Source organism: Corythoichthys intestinalis, chromosome 13 (assembly GCF_030265065.1).
Source record: "Corythoichthys intestinalis isolate RoL2023-P3 chromosome 13, ASM3026506v1, whole genome shotgun sequence".
In the NCBI taxonomy this organism is placed as follows: domain Eukaryota; kingdom Metazoa; phylum Chordata; class Actinopteri; order Syngnathiformes; family Syngnathidae; genus Corythoichthys; species Corythoichthys intestinalis.
The window spans coordinates 19863377-19876799 of record NC_080407.1 but is presented as its reverse complement, the minus strand read 5'-3'; positions in this window follow the sequence as shown (position 1 = coordinate 19876799).

The following is a 13423-nucleotide window of genomic DNA, read 5'->3' as shown; positions in this document are numbered from 1 at the left end:
ATATAAGACATGTTTTTTTTCACTTTTTTCACCAAAGTATCATTTATAAATGGTTTTCAAGCACTTCAAAATGTAAGAATTATGATAAGTTTTAAACATGTTACTGCCACACCGAATTATTTTTAAACAAGAATAAAGTAGTAAGAAAATGCTTGGCTTTATTAAATGCTTCGTAGTGAGTCTACTCAAACCCTCTCAGGCTTTGGTAAACGGTGATTGACACATGTGCAAAGTTTTTCTTTTTATATATATTTTTTTGTTTGAAGCAACTTATTTGATTGAATAATAAAGACACAAATGTCCTAGCCAAAATGTGGCCCAAACGCAAAACAACATTACTTCAATGGAAAAATTTGTTTCAATCAAGAAAAGTAGTTTTCAAATGCTTTTTTTTGTCTCAAATTTATTTTTGCAATCAAAAACAATTTTTTTAATTGAAGTGACTTTCTGGGGATTAAAAGTATGTACTGTATTTTGATTGAAGCAACTTTGTTCTTGATAGAAGTAACTTTGTTTTTTGATTGAATAATAAAAACACAAATATACCTCCATCGTTATTGAGAGAGAAAGAAATTAAGAAAGCTTTAAAACTAAAAGCCACCGGCGAGTCTGTTTTTTTGTTTTTTTAAATATTTATATTTCATTACATAGACATGCGTCGTAGGGAAGGGAGATTGAGGGATAAAAAAAGGAGTTAGATGAGGCTGCTAAAGGCAGTGGATACCTCATCAGCTGGGTGAATAGCAGACCTGGTAAGAACAAGTTTGCAAGGATAGTCGGGTATTAAATACAATTATAAACACAATTACAATGTTATTTTTCTATAAGAATTTTATGTCATTGCTTTATTAATCATTAGGTGCTAGAGTTGTTAAGTATGGATAATAATGAAATAATAGTTTTAAGAAAACTGTGCTGTTGGTGGCTCAGTGACCATCTGATGTGGTTTGTTCTCAGATGAACAAGTTGAGGAAGGAAGTTTTGATGCAGAGGTTGAAGGAAGAAAATAGGCAGACTGACTGAGTCACAGCCAGAAAGTGTTGATGACAGTTTTGATTTCTATTCACTGTTGCCCCCTCCCAATTAAAGTATGTCACAGTCGCAGCCAATTATTATCTAAAGCTGGTTAAAATTGAAGTTATGTTGTTTTAAGGTGTATTAAATACTTGTTCATGTGCCCCTTTTGATCTACGAGCAACCGCCCCTCCACCGGTCTCTGCATGGCCCTGCTGAAACACAGTGTGGGTTGACAGAGCTCAATATTTTGTTGGGGTGTACAGTGTACTGGAACATATTTCCTCCACACCCTCCTCACCTTTTTAACCCCTGACCCATTTTCATGCCTGCTTTGTGTTTGTGAAACTGTAAAACATGCGTGCATTCAACACAACTGCACAATACATGCTGGCATCCAAATACTGTACCACGTAGACGCCTCATTTCACTTGAGCTACATGCTGTAAGTATTGGTGAGCTTCCATACAGCAGGACTTATGAACAAATTTGGTTCATATAGCTTTTTCCTTTAAATACATAGATACAGTGGTATGAAAAAGTATCTGAACCTTTTGGAATTTCTCACGTTTCTGTATAAAATCACCATCAAATGTGATCTGATCTTTGTCAAAATCACACAGATGAAAAAACAGTGTTTGCTTTAACTAAAATCACCCAGAAATTTATAGGTTTTCATACTTTAACGAGGATAGTATGGAAACAATGACAGAAAGGGGGAAAATAAGTAAGTGAACCATCAAATTTCATATTTTGTGGCCAACCCCTGTGGCAGCAATAACTTCAACCTGACACTTCCTGTAGCTGCATATCAGTCTGGCACATCGATCAGGACTAATCTTGGCCCATTCTTCTGTGCAAAACTGCTGGAGTTCAATCAGATTCCTGGGATGTCTGACATGAATCGCTTTCTGTAGGTCATGCCACAGCATCTCTATGGGGTTCAAGTCTGGACTAGGCCACTCTAGAATGTGTATCTGGTTCTTCTGAAGCCATTCTGAAGTAGATTTACTTCTGTGTTTTTGGAAAATTGTCTTGTTGCAGCATCCATCCTCTTTTTAGCTTCAACTGTCGGATAGACGGCCTCAGGTTTTCCTGCAAAACCATAAGCAGAGTTTGACTTTTGGGGCAGGAGGGGCACAACATGTTGATGACCCCGAAACGCAGTGTCAGCAGTAAAATTCATTCTCAAGAATATTTCTAAAAATTAGTTGACAATGATTGAGGGGAATTTTAAATCAGGCTGTTTAGGCAATACTTTTCGCCAAGATCGTCATCCATTCAATATGGAACGCCCGCTGGTGTCGTGCCAATGTAGTTACCCCAGTCAATAATTGTATCCGCTGGGCGGAGCCATATGGAGGTAGATTTGTGTTTTTATTATTCAATCCAAAAAAAAAGTTGCTTCAATCAAAATATATATTTCCCCCCCAAAAAAGTCACTTCAATCCAAAAAAAAAAATGTGTTTGAATGTAAAAATAAATTTGAAACAAAGAAAAAAAAATCCATGTGAAAGCTATTTTTCCTTGAATGATTTTTTTTTTTTTTTTTTTTTTTTTGGATTGGAGTAATGTTGATATGTGTTTGGGCCACATTTTGGCTAGGACGTTTTTGCCTTTATGATTCAATCAAAAAATAAGTTGCTTCAAAAAATAAAGTAGTATATTTTCGAAAAGAAAAATCACTTCAATCAAAAAAAAAGAAAAAAATACAATCAAAGAAAACATTTTTGAATGCGAAAAAATATTTGAGATTGAAAAATAGGCATTTGAACACTTAATTAAAAGTTTTCTTTGAAGCAATCCGTTTTATGTTTGGGCCATTTATGGGTAGGACATTTGTGTCTAAATCAGTCAATCCCCCAAAAAGTTGCTTCAATCAAAAAAAAAAAAAAGTATTTTCAATCAAAGAAATAAATCAGTTGAAAAATAAAATTGCCCTCCCCTAATTTTATTTTATTTTTTTAATTATATGCAAAGCAAATGACCGTCTAAGGTGCTAGTCACATGATCTGTTCGAAAAGTAATTTTGACCCATAGTAAAAATGTTTTTTTGTTCATTTCATTTATTTTTGTTGCAGTTTTATTGCTTTACAACTTTTTTATAAATAGGAAAGTCAATTTCATGCAATGACACTTCTCTGCCACAAAATCCGCTTATGTGCAAAACATATGATTAAACTTTTCAATTCATTCTTCCATTCATGATTGCAAGTTGTCCAGGCCCTGAGGCAGCAAAACAGACCCAAATTATGATGCTCCCTCCATCATGCTTCACATGATGTTTTGATGTTGGTGAGCTGTTCCATTTTTCCTCCATACATGACGTTGTGTGTTACTCCCAAACAATACAACTTTGGTTTCATCAGTCCACAAAATATTTTGCCAAAACTTCTGTGGAGTGTCGAAGTGCCTTTTTGCGAACATTAAACGAGCAACATTTGTTTATTTTAGACAGCAGTGGCTTTCTCCACGGAGTCCTCCCATGAACACCATTCTTGGCCATTGTTTTACATATAGTAGATGTGTTCACAGAGATAATGGACTGTGCCAGTGATTTCGGTAAGTCGTTAGCAGACATTCTAGGGTTCTTTTCCACCTATCTGTGTATTCTGTGCTGAACTCTTGGCGTCTTCTTTGATGGACAGCCACTCCTTGGGAGAGAGTAACAGTGCCAAACTCTCTCCATTAGTAGACAACTTCTCTGACTGTCGATTGATGAACATCCAGACTTTTAGAGATGGTTTTGGTACCAGGTGTTTGTTTTATAGTGGGCAGGGCAGCTTTAAACTACTCATCACTGATGGGGCACACACCTGACTTAAAATGTTTGGTAAAAAAAAATGGTTTCAATAGCTACGTATTTAAGTCTCCTTAGCATAGGCTTTATTTATTTATTTTCCCCCTTCTGTCATTGTTTGCATGCTATCCTCATTAAAATATGAAAATCTATAAATGTTTGGATGGTTTTAGTTGCAGCAGAAACTGTATTTTCATCTCTGTGATTTTGACAAAGATCACATCACATTTGATGGTGATTTGATGCAGAAATGTGAGACATTCCAAAAAAGTTCAGATACTTTTTCACACCACTGTAGATGTAAAATACTTACAGACATATAGTTTCCAATGCAGAAACATAAGAGGAACCCCCCCACCCCCCTTTTTTTTTTTTCTTTTTTTTTTTTCCAAGGCGTTGTTATCAATTCAAGTCAATTTTATGGCACTTTAAAGATGCCACGTAATTAATGATATTAATTCTAATGTTGACTTGCTGAACATTGCAATTCTACCTCCCTGCTCTGTACCTGTGGTGTTCTCAACACGGCCGGTGCTTGCTGCTGCATTTCCCTTGTGAGGTGCTATAAGGCAAAATTTCCACACTTATGTGTTATTGTATTGTCGTATCACACGGTTTGCAAAGTTGTGCAAACTTGAGGTGGGGGGTCTGCCTGTTAGTGCTCAGACCATTCGCTGTACTCTACATCAAATTGGTGTGCATGGCTGCCACCCCAGGAGCAAGCCTCTTCTGAAGATGGTACACAAGAAAGCCCGCAAACAGTTTGCTGAAGACATGTCAACAAAGCACATGGATTACTGAAACCATGTCCTATAGTCTGATGAGACGAAAATTAATTAGTTTGGTTCCGATGGTCTCAAGCATGTGTGGCGGCGACCAGGTGAGGAGTACAAAGATAAGTGTGTCACAGTCAAGCATGTTAGTGGGAATGACCTCTGCTGAGGTGGTTGCAGCTCAACGTTGCAATCGTAGGAAGAATTGACAGAGAATAAGTTGTCTTTTAGCCAAAACTTGGCGTGTTTAATTTCCACTGACATGCGGATAGATCCTCTCTCATTGCTGTCTTCAATGAGTAATCAAAGTCAAACACAAAGAAGTAATAAAAGTAGCACTTTAGACAATTAAGTCCCATCCTGCCATCTTGTCGCAAAAAGAATATGTAAATAATAACAAGCAATAGGAACATTATTTCAACATCAATTGAGGACACATTTATGAATACAAAACATTTCTCTCAACACCCCCACTTGTTCTCATGTTGATGCCCTTTTTAACAAACAAATGCACTTTTACATTTCAAATTCCAAAAATAACACTGTCAAACTTCTTCAGTTTTAACTTTGTTACAGGTTTTGTCATTATATCAGCTATCATGTCATCTGTTGGACTTCAATCTCTGCAGCAATGCTGACAGCACTCCTGTAATGAGTCACATGACATTTTGGAGGGAAAATGACAAGCAGTACTCAATTTGGACATTTAGGGATGTGTATTTTTTCATAGGGGTGTACTCACTTTTGTTGCCAGAGGTTTAGATATTAATCGCTTTATTTTGAGGGGAAAATAAATTGACTCTATTGTATAAGCTGCACACAGACTACTTTTCATTGTGTCTAAGTGCCATTTTGTCAGTGTTGTCCCATGAAAAGATATACTTCATTATCTGCAGAAATGCGAGGGGTGTACTGACTTTTGTGATACACTGTATATATGTATATATATATATTTTTATTCATATTTATGTGTACGTATATAATTTTTAAAATATATATACATATATACAGTGGGGCAAATAAGTATTTAGTCAACCACCAAGTTCTCCTACTTGAAAAGATTACAGAGGCCTGTAATTGTCAACATGGGTAAACCTCAACCATGAGAGACAGAATGTGGAAAAAAAACAGAACATTGTTTGATTTCTAAAGAATTTATTTCCAAATCAGAGTGGAAAACAAGTATTTGGTCACCTACAAACAAGCAAGATTTCTGGCTGTCAAAGCGGTCTAACTTCTTCTAACGAGGTCTAACGAGGCTCCACTCGTTACCTGTATTAATGGCACCTGTTTTAACTCATTATCGGTATAAAAGACACCTGTCCACAAGCTCAGTCAGTCACACTCCAAACTCCACTATGGCCAAGACCAATCAACTGTGGTAGCAATTATTAGAAAACGGAAGACACACAAGACCACTGATAATCTCCCTTGATCTGGGGCTTCATGCAAGATCTCACCCCGCGGCGTCAAAATGATAACAAGAATGGTGAGCAAAAATCCCAGAACCACACGTGGGGACCTAGTAAATGACCTACAGAGAGCTGGGACCACAGTAACAAAGTTTACTATCAGTAATACAATGCGCCGCCAGGGACTCAAATCCTGCACTGCCAGACGTGTCCCCCTGCTGAAGCCAGTACACATCCAGGCCCGTCTGTGGTTCGCTAGAGAGCATTTGGATGATCCAGAAGAGGACTGGGAGAATGTGTTATGGTCCGATGAAACCAAAATAGAACTTTTTTGTAGAAACCTAAGTTCTCGTGTTTGGAGGAGAAAGAATACTGAATTGCATCCGACGAACACCATACCCACTGTGAAGCATGGGGGTGTAAACATCATGGCTGTTTTTCTGCAAAGGGACCAGGACGACTGATCTGTGTAAAGGAAAGAATGAATGGGGCCATGTATCGAGAGATTTTGAGTGAAAATCTCCTTTCATCAGCAAGTGCATTGAAGATGAGACGTGACTGGGTCTTTCAGCATGACAATGATCCCAAACACACAGCCAGGGCAACAAAGGAGTGGCTTCGTAAGAAGCATTTCAGGGTCCTGGGGTGGTCTAGCCCAGGGGTTTTCAACCCAGTCCTCAAGGCACACTGTGGGTCCTGGTTTTTGTTCCAGCCGATCCAGCAGAGACAGTTGAACCAATGAGGCTTCTGCTAAAACAAGCCACACCTGACTGCAATCAACTGATTGCACTTGTAAAACACCAGATTGGGGAAAAAGTGTTGTCATCTTGTTTGGTAAGAATGAAATCCTGCACCCACAGTGTGCCTTAGTGGAATAGGTTGGGGACCCCTGGTCTAGCCAGTCTCCAGATCTCAACCCCATAGAAAATCTGTGGAGGGAGTTGAAAGTCTGTGTTGCCCAACGACATCCCCAAAACATCACTGCTCTAGAGGAGATCTGCATGGAGGAATGGGCCCAAAAAAACAGCAACAGTGTGTGAAAAGCTTGTGAAGAGTTACAGAAAACTTTGGCCTCCGTTATTGCCAACAAAGGGTACATAGCAACATATCAACATGGGTAAACCCTAACCATCAGAGACAGAATGTGGAAAAAAAAACACCTAAAAATCACATTGTTTGATTTTTAAAGAATGTATTTCCAAATTATAGTGGAAAATAAGTATTTGGTCACCTACAAACAAGCAAGATTTCTGGCTGTCAAAGAGGTCTAACTTCTTCTAACGAGGTCTAATGAGGTTCCACTCGTTACCTGTTTTAATGGCACCTGTTTTAACTCATTATCGGTATAAAAGACAGCTGTCCACAACTTCAGTCAGTCAGTCACACTCCAAACTCCACTATGGCCAAGACCAAAGAGCTGTCGAAGGACACCAGAGACAAAATTGTAGACCTGCACCAGGCTGGGAAGACTGAATCTGCAATAGGTAAAATGCTTGGTGGAAAGAAATCAACTGTGGGAGCAATTATTAGAAAACGGAAGACATACATGACCACTGATAATCTCCCTCGATCTGGGGCTCCATGCAAGATTCCATCCCGTGGCGTCAAAATGATAACAAGAACGGTGAGCAAAATCGCAGAACCACACGGGGGGACCTAGTGAATTTGCTACAGAGAGCTGGGACCACAGTAACAAGGCTACTATCAGTAACACAATGCGCTGCTAGGGACTCAAATCCTGCACTGCCAGACGTGTCCCCCTGCTGAAGCCAGTACACGTCCAGGCCCGTCTGTGGTTCGCTAGAGCAGGGGTCCCCATCTGCCGGGCCGCGGACCGGTACCAGTCCGTGGCGCATTTGCTACCGGGCCGCACAGAAATAATAATTTAATAACGACCGCATTCTGGCCGAATTAACCCTGTGCCCCTGCTTAACACACCAATATCCCTGTCTACTCTAGATATAATACTACGGGATAGATTAGAATGTCGTCATAGAAATCCATTGATTGGACTGCTAGTAGTACATCTTGTTTGTGTATATAATATATCTATGTCCGCTTGTCCTGGATAATAATGTATTGCTAGGCCGCAGGCGCAGCACATTTGCTCCCGGAAATAATTAGCCCCCACACGATCGAAGATGACTTCAAAACAGACGTCTATGAAATATTTTTACGGTGAAAAGGGCACCTGACGAGCCAACAACCTCGAAGACCCACGAACTGCGAAGGAGTGGATTCGTGACCCGTTTGTGAATAAACTGAGTGATTCGAGCATGTCTCTGCAACAGGAAGATCATCTTGTAGAGATCGCAAATGACGGTGACCTTATTAAACGTACATTTGAGACAACAACTCTACCGAGGTTCTGGATTAAAGTCATTCTGGAATATCCTGACATCGCAACAAGAGCATTGAAAACCTTGCTACAATTTCCAACATCGTATCTTTGTGAAGCGGGCTTCTGTTTAATGACAAGGCGAAGTCGTTAATGCTGAGAGTGGTGTGCAGTTGTGTGCAGCTTACATGGCAGGATGTATCTGAGGAGAACTTTTCTACAAGTCCTTCCAGGATCAAACGTAAGTTAATATTCCTTTCTTTCAAGAAAGTTTGTAGTGTTTACTTTGGAATCGCTGCATTTGCGCATTTTGCGGCTATGTTTAACGTTACGCACATGCACAGAACCGAATCGTTTCAACTTTTGATGGGTTGCAAAATTTGTCAGAACACCGGTCCGTGAAAAAAAGACCCAAATAACACCGGTCCGTGGTGCAAAAAAGGTTGGGGACCCCTGCGCTAGAGAACATTTGGATGATCCAGAACAGGACTGGGAGAATGTGTTCTGGTCAGATGAAACCAAAATAGAACTTTTTGGTAGAAACACAGGTTTGCGTGTTTGGAGGAGAAAGAATACTGAATTGCATCCGAAGAACACAATACCCACTGTGAAGCATGGGGGTGGAAACATCATGCTTTGGGGCGTTTTTTCTGCAAAGGGACCAGGACGACTGATCTTTGTAAAGGAAAAAATGAATGGGGCCATGTATCGAGAGATTTTGAGTGAAAATCTCCTTCCATCAGCAAGGGCATTAAAGATGAGCCGTGGCTGGGTCTTTCAGCATGACAATGATCTCAAACACACAGCCAGGGCAACCAAGGAGTAGCTTCGTAAGGGGCATTTCAATGTCCTGCAGTGGCCTGGTCCGTCTCTAGATCTCAACCCCATAGAAAATCTGTGGAGGGAGTTGAAATTCCGTGTTGCCCAACGACAGCCCCAAAACATCACTGCTCTAGAGGAGATCTGCATGGAGGAATTGGCCAAAATACCAGCAACAGTGTGTGAAAAGCTTGTGAAGAGTTACAGAAAACGTTTGGCCTCCGTTATTGCAAACAAAGGGTACATAAGAAAGTATTGAGATGAACTCTTGGAATTGACCAAATACTTATTTTCCACCATGATTTGCAAATAAATTCTTTAAAAATCAAAGAATGTGATTTTCTGTTTTGTTTTTTTCACATTCTGTCTCTCATGGTTGAGGTTTACCCATGTTGACAATTACAGGCCTCTCTAATTTTTTCAAGTGGGAGAACTTGCACAATTAGTGGTTGACTAAATACTTATTAGCCCAACTGTATATACGCATTTAATTTTTTTTAAGACTGCCCACAAACCCGGTGGACCGGACGAAGGGTTTGCCTAGGTGTTGTTTAGGATAATTCTTCTGTTGCAGATTTGATCAAGTTCTTGCGTCACCGTTCGTTTCTGGATCATGGTTACTAAGGCAACTGAGGTGGAAGGTTCGGCCTGCCTTGGCGTCTGAGAGGTGCCAAGCTATCAAACTTGTTTGTTGAGTTGTTTTTGTTATCGGGTGTTCTGGTATCACAGGACGTCCTGCCATTTGTTCTGGACTGTCCTGAAGAGCTGATTACGGGATTTGGTGCTGCAGACGTGGGCTTGTTAATTAATGTCTTGCGTATCACCTGCTAGTCAGCTTCAATCTTGCTCAGTCAGCTGCATGACACACACGCTGGGTTTCTGTGGTCAGAAGGCATCATGTATCTCTTATGCCCTATGTCAAATATATTTTGCTTGTTTTCCTTAAACTATTATAGAAATTCTATTTATTTCTACGTTTTTACGTTAGAGTAATACAATCAAACATTAATTACGAGGAAAAAAATACTATTCCCTTCAACTTGAAGTGACCCGTAACTGCTCCTAAAGGGAAAAGGAAGTGACCAAAAATCGACAGAGTAACGTTGATTTTTGAGTCGCTTCCTGTTCATTTGGGGACATTCTTAAGTCACTTCTTTTGCAGTAATCCAAAATCAACAGGATGTGACTTGTGAGTGCCCTAAAATCAACAGGAAGTGACCCATAAATTGCCCTAAAATCAACAGGAAGTGATCTGTAAATGCCCCAAAATCAACAGGAAGTGACCCGTAAATGCCCCTGAAGAAAAAGGAAGTGACTGAAAATCAACAAGGATTTCGATGTCTGAATTTCAACGAATCTTGAAATAAATTTCGACAATTTTTACAAGACGCTTGGAAGGGGAGGCGACATGATATAAGTAACAATGTAGAACTTCCATTAGTACTGTCCATTATGTGAAGACAAGCACACTGACTTGGAATGATTCTCTAATGAATGCAAATTAGCTTAATTAATGACCTCATTAGCATAACTTCTCATGTTCGATACATCACGGAGACGTGCAGGACATTAAGCAGCTCAAGTGGCCCCACGGTCTAATCTATATTGCGTATTTCCATCGTCCGCCGTCGGCCCGATAAGAAATCGCCGGGACATTAGCTTCCCGCGCGGTTCATCTTCACGGGCTAATGTTAGTCTTGCTAAAATTAGCGAGTAGAGGGATTCGGGTTGAGTTGAATTATTATGGGAAATTCTTCAACAAGAATGATATCGGATAAATGCAGAGGTGGGTGGAGTTGCCAGAAATTTGACTCAAGTTAGAGTAACATTAATTCGAAATAACATTACTCAAGTTAAAGCAGTTACCTCAAAAATGTACTCAGTACAATATTTTTATTATTATACTTTACTATAATCTATTATATGACTATATTATGCCAAAAATAGACACAAAGATCATCAAATTACAACAACTAAAATCTACAGAAATGAAACTTCACTTGTCCAAAGAGAATGAGCGCCCTCTACAGGAGAAAACATATCGTAGCATTAAATTAAAACAATTATTTTTCCGTTTTTCTGTAGTCTATCATTTCCAAACAAGCTGACAGCAGCGCTCTATGTCAAATAGTTTGGTTTTTACGGTGCTATAAAGATGCCGTGTGATTGAACACGCCGGCGTGATCATAGGACTTCCAAATGCAAATTGTGTGTGGTCGTCAAAATTTTTACTCAAGTAAGAGTAGTGTTACTTCTAAATATTATTACTCAAGTATAAGTAAAAGTAGAAAAAAAATAACTCAAGTCCAAGTATAAAAGTATTCGTTGAAAAGAATACTCAAGTAATGAGTAAAATGGTGAGTAACTTTCATTTTGCAACGTTCAACTTGACAAGGTTGTCCTTTGTCCCCTATTTTATTCATTCTGGCAATGGAACCATTGGCTATGGCAGTAAGAACACATCCTGGACTAGCTGGTATCTCTCTAGGAGGAATAAACCATGTAATATCTCTATTCGCAGATGACATAATATTTTTTCTGTCTTAAATGAAAAATACTATCCCAACCCAGGTTAAGTTATTGGAGGACTTTGTTGCCTTTACAGGATACAAAATTAATAATAATAAATCAATGCTCATGTTCCTGAATGAGGAAGACCAAAGAAATCCCCCCAAAAATACCCAATTTACAATTGCAACAAATGGCTTTAAATATGTGGGTATCAAGATTACTCCAAATTTAAACAAATTTATCGAATCAAATTATCACCCACCGGTGGATGAAATTACTGAAACTTTAAATCGCTGGTCAACCTTACCCATTTCCATGATAGGACGGATTAATGTAATAAAGATGTCAATACTACCCAAATTTTTATATTATTTCCAAACAATTCCTCTGCCATTACCACAGATGTTTTTTCGACAATATGAATAAGTTATTTTATCTGGGATAAGAAAAAAGCGAGACTTTGATTCAAATTACTCTACTTGCCTTATGAAAGAGGAGGCCTACAACTCCCAAACCTTAGATGGTACTATATGGCTGCGCAATTAACATCAGCTACCCACTACTTCAACATAGACTCTCCTCCCCCATGGGTAAAGATTGAACAACATTCAATATCAAACATACCAATCCACAGTTATCTATAGTCTGCAAACTTGAAAAAACTAAAAAAGGACACAAAAAATCCCTTTTTAAATAATGAACTGGCACAAGGCACACAATCTTATTGATAGCCCTATAACAATATCTTATTTTTCTTCTTTGCAGAATAATGATACATTTCCACCTGGGAAAATGGATGGAGGTTTTAAATTATGGAAAATCAAGGGTATGGAAACAGTTGGGGACTTGTATGAAAATGGACCATTGCTTACATTTAACTCTCTACGTGACAAATACCAAATCCCCTCAAGACATTTTTCCAAATATTTGCAAATAAGGAATTTCATTTACACAAACATTGGAGATGTCACACATTCTCTTAATCTATCGCAGATCGAGGAAATAACACTCAAGCAATTAAGAAATGGTCTACTGTCAAAGTTCTACAATCTACTTATGTTCAACTGCAAGGAATCATCAGTGGATAAATTGAATGCTTGTAGAAATGACTTGAACGAAAATATTTCTGAGAATGATTGGAATGAAGCCTGTTTGAAAGCCCCAAAAAATACAATGAATACTAGATTAAAACTGATTGAATACAAGTGGTTAACAAGAATGTATATAACTCCTGAAATATTGCATCACATGTCTGGTAACATTCCTGATACATGCTCTAAATGTAACAACTTTAAAGGTACCCTCATCGACTGTGTTTGGGAGTGTTAGAAAATTTTGAATTTTTGGAAAGATATTACAAAATGTTTATCATGCGTCTTTAAATTGAATGGACCTACCTGGGCCAAACTTTGTGTTTTGGGTATTTATCCCACAGATGCTGTTATAACCAAAAAAAAAAAAAAAAAAATGTTAGATTTTGGATTTTTGCATGCACGAAAAGTGATCGCCTTGAACTGGAAGAACATGGAACCCCCTTCGTTAAGACAATGGATTAAGGAACTGTCGCAAGGCATAGGAATGGAAAGACTGACTTATATTGCGAAAGGAAAACCGAAAGAATTTGTGAAATTATGGGACACATATATGTATATTGTATCAACATTCTAAAGAAACCTGGGAATGTAATGACATCTATGTATGTGTATATATATATATATATATATATATTAGGGCTGTCAAAATTATTGCGTTAACG